The sequence below is a fragment of the Nicotiana tabacum genome, chromosome 23 (genome assembly GCF_000715075.1).
Source record: "Nicotiana tabacum cultivar K326 chromosome 23, ASM71507v2, whole genome shotgun sequence".
NCBI classification, from domain to species: domain Eukaryota; kingdom Viridiplantae; phylum Streptophyta; class Magnoliopsida; order Solanales; family Solanaceae; genus Nicotiana; species Nicotiana tabacum.
Genome location: NC_134102.1, coordinates 76,352,837 through 76,364,311, shown reverse-complemented (window position 1 = coordinate 76,364,311; position 11,475 = coordinate 76,352,837). Strand labels below are relative to the sequence as shown.

The window sequence follows — 11,475 nt, the reverse complement described above, 5'->3', positions numbered from 1 at the left end:
ATGCACAGAGGTGATGAAGAGACTTGTCCATACTGAGCAGTTAGTCAACGACTATCATACGGAATCAAACAACTGGAAAGAACAATTTGAAGGCCTTCAGTTAGAAAAAGAAGTTTTAGAAGAGGAGAAGTGTGCTTTGGAACATCAAGTGAAAATGATGGCAGCAGAATTGGCAATTGAAAAAGCCTCTTCCAGTCAAGTGGGAAAGGATAAAGACTTCCTTGAATCTTCATTTACCGAGCAGCTTTCTAAAGATACGGAGGAAATTAGGGGTTTGAAAGAACTGCTTAATTAGAAGAAAGTCGATGCCGGGGAGCTTGTTCAAACGCTCACTCAGGCTCAAGAAGACCTTCGTGCATCTTCTAACAAGATCTAGTTCTTATAGAGATCACTCGTCCCTTTACAAACTTCTTGTGATGCTGCTTTAACTGAAAAAGCAGAGTTGGAGGCTGAAGTTGAGCAATGGGAGAGGGATTATGAGGCCCTTGAGGATAAATCAACTCTTGATGTAATCTGGTCTTTCTTGAATACGCGCCTCGAGACTTTGATGGAGGCTAACCAGGATGGTTTTGACTTGACTGCTGAGATTGCAAAAACTAAGGAAACCATAAAAAAGACTCAACAGAGTCAAAACTTTTATTCACCTGAGGTCGGCCTTCCCGAGGGTGATGAACTTACTCCTGGTGAAGTTAGTATTCAATTCTCTCCTGCTCAAGTCGAACCTTCTGCTGCTGATGATGATGTCATCTTGACTTCTCCCGCTGCTGATAGTACTACTTTAAAATCTGCCCTGTAGTGAACTTGTGTTTGGAAAGTTTATTGTGTTTTATTTATTTATTTGTGGAATGGTTGGCAAACCTTACCCCTGATCCATTTTGGGGTTTAAAATCAAATACATTGGTTTGATCTAAGTTTATACTTAGTTTTAACCGGGTTTATATAATATTTTATTTTGAGTTTCTGTTCTACTCTTATAATATTTTATTTTGAGTTTCTGTTCTACTCTGCATTTAAAAATGCTTCAATACTCCGTGGCTTTTTGAACAGGCACGAATTATAAAAGAGGGCCTTTTTATAAACGACACTTAATGAAGAAGACGTCTCAACTTCATAATGGTGTAAACATACGAAAGAAGAAAAAGGAACACACACATTTCTTTGAATAACTTTGAGGAAGTTTTGTATCATTCAAACTTTCAAATTGTATAATACTTTACATGTATTAAAGTATCATCTATAACTCTTTCGTAACCGTTTTCTTTACAACAGATTTTATAAAATTCAAGGGAATATCTTGCAACCAATGACTAAATATTGCCTTTGACCTAAACATTCGTAAGATTTTGGAATTTACATCCACGAGTGTATTCTTCATAGGTTTTTGAATCAGGCTTGCGTTTTTGGGTCTTGATTTTGCTCTTAACATTCGATTTGTTGGGTAGATCATAGGCTTGACTTGAATTCTGACTTTTCCAGTCTTCTTTGTCGTCCTTATATATATAGTCCCCCAAGTGTTTGAGCTTTAAAGTATAAAATCTCGAGCACTTGATTATTCCTTCCATGTGGTCCATTTCCTGAAAAGGAAAAACATATGGGACTCGGAGGTATATATAATTTAGATGATGACTGCTTAACCCTTTATATTTTAATCAGAAAGGCTGCAACCCTAGACCGGGAATAATGTTGCTTCCGCGTGTCCTTCAGGTCTAATATCATCATTTAGTGTGGGTTAGCTTTTTGCCTATCATCTAAAATTATTAGTATAATTTTAACTGTACAAAATAAAAATCGTACTTGAACGGTACCTGACCATGGGTATTTCTTTTGCTCATAAATAGTATTTCTTTAAATGAACAGCATTCAAACTCGAGGGTAAAACTTTGCCATCCATGGTGAGACTTTCTATTGCAGTATTTCTTAGAACGAAGTCCCCAATTTTGAAGTACCTGAGGTGAGCGTTTCTATTGTAGTGTCGTTCTATGATTTTCTTTTGTGCTGCCATTCGTATTAGAGCTGCTTCTCTTCTTTGTTCGAGTAAGTCCAAGTTTGTTCTTAACTCCTCATCGTTCGATTCTTTCGTTGCCAATGTGAATCTCATGCTTGGTTCTCCTATTTCAACTGGGATTAAAGCTTCTGAACTGTACACAAACGAAAATGGAGTTTCTCCCGTAGCTGTTTTTGCTGTGGTTCTATGAGCCCATAATACTCCTGGTAATTCTTCAGGCCAATTCCTTTTTGATTTTTCTAGTCTCTTCTTCAAATTATTGATGATAATCTTATTTGTTGACTCAACTTGTCCATTTACCACGGGATGGTAAGGTGAAGAGGTTATTCATTTGATTTTCCAACTTTGAAAGAACTCCGTGATTTTCGAGCCAATAAATTGTGGGCCATTATCACATACGATTTCTTTTGGAACTCCAAACCGGCATATGATGTTCCTCCAAATTAAGTCTTTCACCTCCTTTTTCTCGTACATGTTTGAAAGCTCATGCCTCTACCCATTTTAAAAAGTAATTTGTTAATACTAATAGGAACCGTACCTTACCTTTAGCTTGTGGTAAAGGACCTACTATATCTATTCCCCATTTCATAAATGGCCACTGGGAAATAACTGTATGTAATAACTCTGCAGGTCGATGCATATTGTTGGCATATCGTTGGCACTTATCACACTTGGCTACAAAATGTTCCTCATCTTCTTCTATTTTAGGCCAGTAGTATCCTGCCCCGATAAGTGTTTTAACTAAAGATCTTCTACCTGCGTGATTTCCGTAATGTCCTTCATGTATTTCCCTCATCACGTACTCTGTTTGATTGGGTCCAAGGCACCTTGCTAAAGGACCGCCAAACATTTTTCGATATAAATTGTCTCGAATTAGGCAGTAACGAGAAGCTTTCCGTTGAAGCATTTGAGATTCTTTCTTTCCTTTAGGTACGATCACGTACTGCAAAAAATTAACAATCTCGTTTCTCCAATCCTAGGTTAAATTATTAAAGCTTACCTCATGTTTATCCTGGTCAAGTGTTGAATAAAATAAATGGATTACAATAGAATTTTCCTCACTCATTACTTCTGCAACTGAAGCAAGGTTAGCCAACACGTCTGCTTCTGCGTTTTCTTCTCTGGGTATATGCACGATCTTCCATGATTGGAATTGCCTGATCAGTTCTCATGCCTTTTCCAAGTATTGTTGCATTCGTGGCTCTCTAGCAGTGTAAGTCCCCTGCATCTAATTGACTACCAGTTGAGAGTCACTTTTAATCATGATTTTCTCTATGGAGAGTTCTCGTGCTATTCCAAACCTGCAATTACAGCTTCATACTCTGCTTCATTGTTAGTAATTGGGTAACATTTAATTGCTTGTCTTATACTTTCACCTGAGGGTGGGATTAAGACAATACCTAAACCGGCTCCTTTGATATTTGAAGAGCCATCAGTAAATAAAGTCCATGTACCTGGATTAGCTCCAGTAAAAATTTGTAATTCCTTTTCTACTTCAGGAATTATTTTTGTATTAAAATCTGCGACGAAATATGCTAATACCTAAGACTTTATTGTTGTTCGAGGTTGATAAATAATATCATATTCACTTAGTTCTATTGACCACTTGGCTAGTCTGCGTGAAAATTCTTGTTTATATAAAATATTCCTTAATGGATATGCAGTTACTATGGAGATAGGATGACATTGAAAATATGGTTTTAATTTCCTAGCTGTCATGATTAATGTTAAAGCTAGTTTTTCTAGATGAGGATATCTAGTTTCAACATCCAATAAAGATTTACTAACATAATAAATAGGAGATTGTTTACCTTTGTCCTTCCTTACTAAAACAGCACTTACAACTACTTCTGCAACTGCAAGATGTACAAATAGTCTTTCTCCATCCCTTGGTTTAGATAGTAGGGGAGGATTTGTTAAGTATGCTTTCAAATCTTTGAGGGCTTGCTGGCATTCCTCAGTCCATTCAAACTGATTTTGCTTCTTCAAAACTGAAAATATTTTAAAGCTTTTCTCTGAAGATCTTGAAATGTATCTTCCAAGAGCTTCAATCCTACTTGTCAATCTTTGTACTTCTTTTTTGCTTGTGAGTATATCAGGTATTTCTTCAATAGCCTTAATCTGTGCAGGATTTACTTCAATTCCTCTATTAGATACGAGAAATCCTAGAAACTTACCTGAAGCTACGTTAAAAGCTCACTTTTCTGGATTCAGTTTCATATTATATTTGCGGAGGATCTCGAAGGTAGTTGAAAGATATTGAAAGTGATCTTCCGCTTGTGTAGATTTGACCAACGTATCATCAATGTACACTTCTATCATCTTTCCCCGGTGTTCTTGGAACATCTTGGTCACCAACCACTGATACGTGGCTCCAGCATTTTTCAAGCCAAAAGGCATGACTTTATAATAATAAGTCCCTCTGTTTGTAATAAATAAAGTTTTTTCTTCGTCTAAGGGGTCCATTTTTATTTGATTATAACCAGAATACGCATCTAGAAATCTTAATAATTAGTGGCTTGCGGTAGCATCAATCAATTGATCTATATTCGGTAAGAGGAATCAATCCTTCGAGCATGCTTTATTTAAGTCAGTGTAATCCACAAAAACTATCCATTTACCGTCCTTTTTCGGAACTACCACAATATTAGCTAACCAATTAGGATATTTTACCTCACGTATTGAATCGATCTTTAAGAGTTTCTATACCTCTTCATCGATCACTTGATTTTTGAATGATCATTGCTTCCTCTTCTTTTGTTTGACAGGTATGAATGATGGATCTTCATTTAATTTATGAGTCATCACCTCCGGAGGTATATCTATCATATCTGAATGGGACCATGCAAAACAATCTGCGTTAGCTTTTAAATATTTAATTAACTTACCTCTCCTATCTGGGTTTAACCTTGCTCCGATATGAATTCTTCGATCTGGCCATTTTCTAATAGTGGAACAACTTCAAGCTCCTCAATCATTGTTTTAATCTCCTCTGGTTCTTGAATTACATCTGGTCTGGAATCCACGTCTGTTTGTTTTGATACAATTTCTGTTGAGATTTGATTTACCGCATCTTTCTCACTTGCACCCACATCTTTTTAATTTGCACTCGTATCTTTTTGACTTGGATGTATCACCGAATTGATGCTCCTCGAAGTTTGTTGATCTCCTCGAATCTGTTGAATTCCTCATTTTGAAGGGAATTTGATAACCTGATTCAATGTGGATGGCACAAACATCCATATCATGAATCCACAGCCTCCCAAGAATCACATTATAGGCCATATACGTGTCTATCACTTGAAATTTTGCTTCTTTGATGAACCTCTCTGCGTATGTGCTTAGATCAATCTCGCCCTTTGTAATTACGGTTGAGTTATCAAACCTAGATAAGGAACGTGCTTTTGGAACTACACGATCGCCCATCAGCATTTCGTTCACCATATAGAATAATATTCACATAGCTACTTGGGTCAATAAAAACTCGTTTTACGTTAGTATCATGTATAAGTAAAGATATTACCAGTGCATTGTTGTGAGGAATCATTAATCGATAGGCATCTGCATCATCAAAGGTTATGTTGCCGTCATAGTTTGGTGAGTTCGCTTCCCGTGAGTTATTGTGAACTTTGTTGTTTTTCTCGCGACTGTATAGGTTACACCGTTGACTTCTTCTCCGCCGTTTATAACATTTACTGTTCTCTTTGGAGACGGAGGTTTTGGGGGCTCTTGCCTATTTTTCATGTAAGCTTGTTTGCCTTTCTCACTGAACAATTCTGTCAGATAGCCCTGCTTTAATAAATATTGAACCTCACCTTGTAATAATCTGCAGTCTGATGTTCTATGGTCGTGATCATTATGGAACTCGCACCAAAAGTCTGGGTTTCTTCTATTTGGATTTGATCTCATCTCTTTAGTCCATCGTACCTTATCTCCCATGCTTCTTAAAATAGCGACCAACTCGGAGGTACTCACGTTAAAATTGTAGTCCCCAATCCTTGTGTTTGCATTAGCATCTCTGTTATGTTCATCTTGATTTTTTCTGGATCTTGATGATGAACCTGAATCTCTATTTGTGAACCTGTGATCAACCCGCACATTTTCGAATTTGGAATGAGCTTCTCACCCCGAAAGTCCCATATAAGGCTCGTACCTACTTTACCGGACCTCTTCTCAAGTTCTGACCACCTCGAACCTGTTTTTTCTTCAACCCTTGACTGAGCTACGGTATCTTCTTCGATCCGTAACTTGGTACTGTACCTATTATAGATATCATTCCATGTCATGACAGGGAATTATCGTAGGCTCTCTTTAAGCCTCCTTGTAGCTTCTGAACTTTCTGTTTAAATTGCTTGCAAATGCCATGGCCGCCCAATTATTAGGTACTCTTGGAAGCAACATTCTTTCACACTGGAATCTGTCTACGAATTCTCGAAGCAATTTTGTATCTCCTTGCTTTACTTTGAATATATCCTCCATTCTCTTTTCAACTTTTTGTGCACCCGAGTGTGCTTTTATAAATAGATCTGCAAGCTCAACAAAAGAATCAATAGAATTTTCAGGTAAAAGGGAATACCATGTTAACGCTCCTTTAGTAAGTGTTTCCCCAAACTTTTTGACCAGCACAGATTCAATCTCCTACTTGGTTAAATCATTGCCTTTTACTCCCGTGGTGAATGTAGTAACGTGGTCACGTGGATCGGTCGTTTCATCGTATTTCGGGATGTCATGCATTTTGAACTTTTTGGGAATTGGTAATGGAGTTGTGCTTGGTTTCCATGGCTGTTGTGAATATTTGTCGAAATCAACTCCTTTGATCACAGGTGGTACGCCGGGTATTTGTTCAATACAGTCGGTTTGTTCTTTCACCCGTTTCTGCAAGATTAGTATTAAAGTTTGTAAATCAGAATTATAAGGCGTACCTGGTCTCCCATCACGTGACTCGTTGGGAGTTCCTCCGCTTCCAGAATTAGCCAACACTGATCGTGGAATTTCCACAGTTGTAGTTGCAGTATTGTTTGGTGGAGGTGTGGGAGGTACAATTGGTAATCCCCTCACGAAAGCCTGGAGAGCATCATTTACGTATTCAACAATTAACTGCTTCACAGCATCCTGCTCGACAGTTTGTTCATTTTCATGTTGTTCATTGTTACGAGTAATGGATCTTTCTGGTGATACTTCTCTTGAATTGTGTGGGCTTCCTTGAGGTGACGGAACTGGGGTTCCTTCCATCTGCTGGTTGTTGTCATTGACATTCGACATGATTCAGTTGAGAGAGAGTGATTTGGAGAGTAAGAGAAGATTATCAGATTCCCGGCAACAGAACCAATTTGTTTAACCAAAGAATTAGATTCTCAGTCAAAGCCTATTTTTAGAAATACTCGGGTCACTGATAATCAAGAAATTCAATATTCTCTCAAAAATAAGAAAAGAAATCGGAATCAATTATGGCAAAGTAATCAGTAGAAAACACAAGAAAGTAATTATATTTCAATGTTTATCAGAACGTGTCTTTACAAGTGAAATTCCCTTCCCTTATATAGGAATTTAAAAATATAATATTTCTTCCCCTTTATGACACAATCATTATGAGCATTAATGACATTAATAAAAATGTTATAATTAGCAACTCTAACTGTTTATGAAGATTCTGTAACAGTTTCGATTTTTTTTCCACATTAATTTGAGGTTCATGAATCTTCTCTCTTTACTGTCTTGATTCATCCTGCATGTGTCTCTTTACTGAATAATTTAGGCTCGGACAACCGTACATGTTCGTCTCGTGAGTGATTTGCTCGTGCCTGTTGTAAATCGTGACTCTTTTAATGCGATACTCCAGTTGTCATTTTCTTAGTAATCCACGTATCTTACCATGTCATCCTCATATTATTCCACGTGTAATACTTATTTTTTACCAATACGCCCTCTACTTTCAATCAAGAGGTTGTGAGTTCGAGTCACCCCAAGAGCAAGGTGGGAGTTTTGGAGGGAGGGAGTCGAGGGTCTATCGGAAACAACCTCTCTACCTCAGGTTAGGGGTAAGGTCTGCGTATACACTACCCTCCTCAGACCCCACTAGTAAAACTATACTGAGTTATTATTGTTGTATTCGACGACTAATGATGTTCATGAAAAGAAGCGGATCAATGTGCTTATTTGTGCTTATTTGTGGAATGATCTAAAGGGATAGTGCAACATAGTCTTTTCTATAGATATAATATTTAAATTCGGTTTAATGGGACAAAAGATCAATAAGAAAAGAAAAAAGAACTCTTGTCTCTGCGAGATGTTTGTGCAAGAGAGAGAGGATAGAATATTGCTTTGGTAATTGCAAATATTTGCAATTCTCGCTGTTTTATTGGTCATATTCTTTTAAGTTATCAAATTCGTTAGGTACAATTCAAAAGCTCTCATTTTAAATTTCGATAAAGTATCACGTCAAGTTAAACATTGATAACCAACTTAGGGTATATTTGGTGAAAAATATTTTTCAAGTGATTCCCTTATATATTTTATTTTTTTTGATAAATTATAATTAAAAAAATATTTTCAAAAAAATAGCATTTGATGGTATGACCTAATGATCAATGAAATTAAGGGTGACAAGTGGGCTGGTCCAGGCCCGGGATCGCGGGCCAAATGCCCGGTTTTAGTGGGCCTGAGCCGGTCTTGTGGGCCGGTCCTATGATTTGTACTCGCCAGGTTCGAGACCATTTCGTCCGGCCAAATGGTCCCACCGGCTATTTTTTAAAAAAAATATAGCCGTTGGGCTGTCAAAAATAGTCGTTGGCTATTTATAAAATAGCCATTTAACCTCCCCACCCCCCCCCCCCCCCAACTTTGTTTTAACCCCAAACTTTTTATAATTATACTTTTTCCCTATTTTCAACTATAAATACCCCCTCATTCTTTCATTTTTTCTTACAAAATCTTCAATCTATCACAATCTCTCTCTAATTTCCTTCTATAATTGCTACTATTGCTTACTTTATTGTTACTAAGTGTATAATATATAAGCTATATATATATATATATATATATATATATATATATATATATATATATATATATATATATAGAGAGAGAGAGAGAGAGAGAGAGAGAGAGAGAGAGAGAGAGAGAGAGAGAGAGAGACTATATATAGTATATATCGATGGACGGGGGAATTGCATGAATGAAGAGACCGGCCTAACCTAAAGTCAAGGCTCTTCCCTCTCTTGATGGCGAATCTTGATTGACTGACACTAGGAACCGATTCGGAGAAAGAAGAAGCATGGCATGAGATAGGCGGCAGATCAATTTCCGATAGCGAATTACTTGACTCGATGGATAGAGGGAGAGCCCTCCAACTCAAGCACGAAATCAATGTTGAGTCAACAATCATCGAGAGGGGTACCACCAAGCGAGATCGAGACCAGCCCCTTGTATAGGTATAGGGTGGAAAACCTGCGCTTCTTCAAATACCATAAATCTAAATAAAGTAGGGACTTCAAAGCTCGACTAACAAGCGAGAAAGTTGACTTTGAGAAAGAAAAGGGGCGCCCTAGCTGCAATCAAAAAACAGCGCTAACGAGCAAGAAAGGCCCCCTTACTATAGATAGGGCGTTAGCGCTTTACTAATAACATATATAGGGCTGACTTTTTTCAGCTTGATCGGAATCGATTCTATGATTGAATAGCAGAAGTGCTACTTAGTAGTAGAAACTCGGAGAGACAGACAGAGAGGGGACTCTTTCATACCTGCTAACTCCTAGGATGAGAAGTAGGTCCCTTGTTTTTGGCAGGAAGAGTTCCAGCCTTTGTTGCCCCTCGGCAGAGTGAGTCTACTTAGCGAACTGGCAGGACGCGGAGATCTATTGATCAATATGAATCTCGAGAGTGGATGGTTGATCGCCGCCTCCTTGTCTTGGAGGCTCTCCGGCCGGGGAGGGGCTTGCTATCGTAACCTTTTCTCCCGGTGTATGTGAAAAAGAGTGACGAACTCATTTTTATTCGGTCATAGGTTGGTCCAAAGAACGAGAGTCGGCTTTCAACATTAAGTCCGTTGTTCCTCAGTAGCTCAGTGGTAGAGCGGTCGGCTGTTAACTGATTGGTCATAGGTTCGAATCCTACTTGGGGAGATTTTTTAGTTATCGCTTTTCTGACCTAGCGACCCCTGTCCTTCTCCTTTGTTTCTAAACTAGCAGAATCATGGGACATCAAAAGCGGTAAGTTGATTGTTGGTTTTTATTCCTCACTCTCGTATAGGTTAACTTGGTTCGTTCCATTCTTAGGGATAAGAAGGATCCACTGGAAAGACTGGAGTAGTATCTTCATTAGCCGGAAGGAATTAGTCTCCACTAGCGTCATTCGAAGAACGAACAAGAAAAGGGTTACTGTTTAGGATAGATGGATGTGGCCCAATGGCTAAAGCTCTGCTAGCTTCTTGTAGACTGAACTCTCTTCTCTTTAGGCTCCGAGTTCTTTTTTGGGGGGATGGTATAATTTACTAGTGGCAACGAAGTTCTTGGTAATTAGCAAGGGGGAAGGAGGATCTCCACTCATTTCATTCATTCAGTGCCTGCGGTGAGGCGCGACCCACAACAAACGAAGGGGGAAAGCTTGCTTTGCTTGCTGTAGCCCTATTTTTGTAGATTAGGCTTGGTAAGCATAAGCTATATTTAAGTAGGCTCGCAGCTTCGCTCAGCAGAAGAGCCTGACTTTTTATTATATTAGTAAAGCGCTAGCGCCCAACCTATACAAGGGCTTTGAAGGGATAGGGGAAGAAAAGAAAAGAAAGAGGGTCATTTTCTTTTAGGAACATGGCTCCTTCATTCACTTGCTCATGAACTCGCAGCTTCGCCAGAAGCGACGAGGGGGTGCTGGGGAAGGCCGACGACTACATGAGGGGAAGCTTTTGTAGAAACTTTACCCCTTGCTTTACAGAGATAGTTATGAACTGACTAAATAACTAGATTCTCCCGGAACGCTAGCTAAGCTAATCGTCTTAGTTCCCTTCAATTAAATCAATAAGCTTTTTGATTGATTCAGGGCGCCGGCCCCCTTCTTAGAATTAGAACCCATTAAGGGGGGCCTCGGCCCGGGAAGGGGAGAGTGGCCGAGTGGTCAAAAGTGGCAGACTGTAAATCTGTTAAAGTTTTTCTACGTAGGTTCGAATCCTGCCTCTCCCACTTGTTTGTTGTAGACTTCAGAGAAAAGAAAAGAGGCATTCGTCAGCGTAGGAAGGCCAACCGAGCGAAGCTCTTTCTTTTTTTGGCCGTGCCGTGAAGTGAAATTGTATCGTATGTTAGTTAGAGAGGTTGGCGAACTACTACGATCTATAGATTTCCCATCTATATCCAATCCCAACGAGAATAGAAGCGAGTCGCTTCCGGCCTGTCTTGTAGTCGTAGTCTTTTAGCTTATGTAGTCGTCGGCCTTCCTACACGCATGCGTCCGCCAGAATGCCTCCTTGGTTCGGGACGAAGCCA

General features: G+C 38.9%; 2 non-coding genes across 2 annotated transcripts; both read left to right on the top strand.

Annotated features, from left to right (window-relative positions):
• The first annotated feature begins 10,053 nt into the window (after positions 1–10,053).
• Positions 10,054–10,125, top strand: TRNAN-GUU (transfer RNA asparagine (anticodon GUU)). The gene has a single exon. It is a non-coding gene; the product is annotated as a tRNA-Asn (tRNA).
• Positions 10,126–11,092: 967 nt separating this feature from the next.
• TRNAY-GUA (transfer RNA tyrosine (anticodon GUA)) lies at positions 11,093–11,175 on the top strand. Its single transcript has one exon. It is a non-coding gene; the product is annotated as a tRNA-Tyr (tRNA).
• The last annotated feature ends 300 nt before the right edge of the window (positions 11,176–11,475 follow it).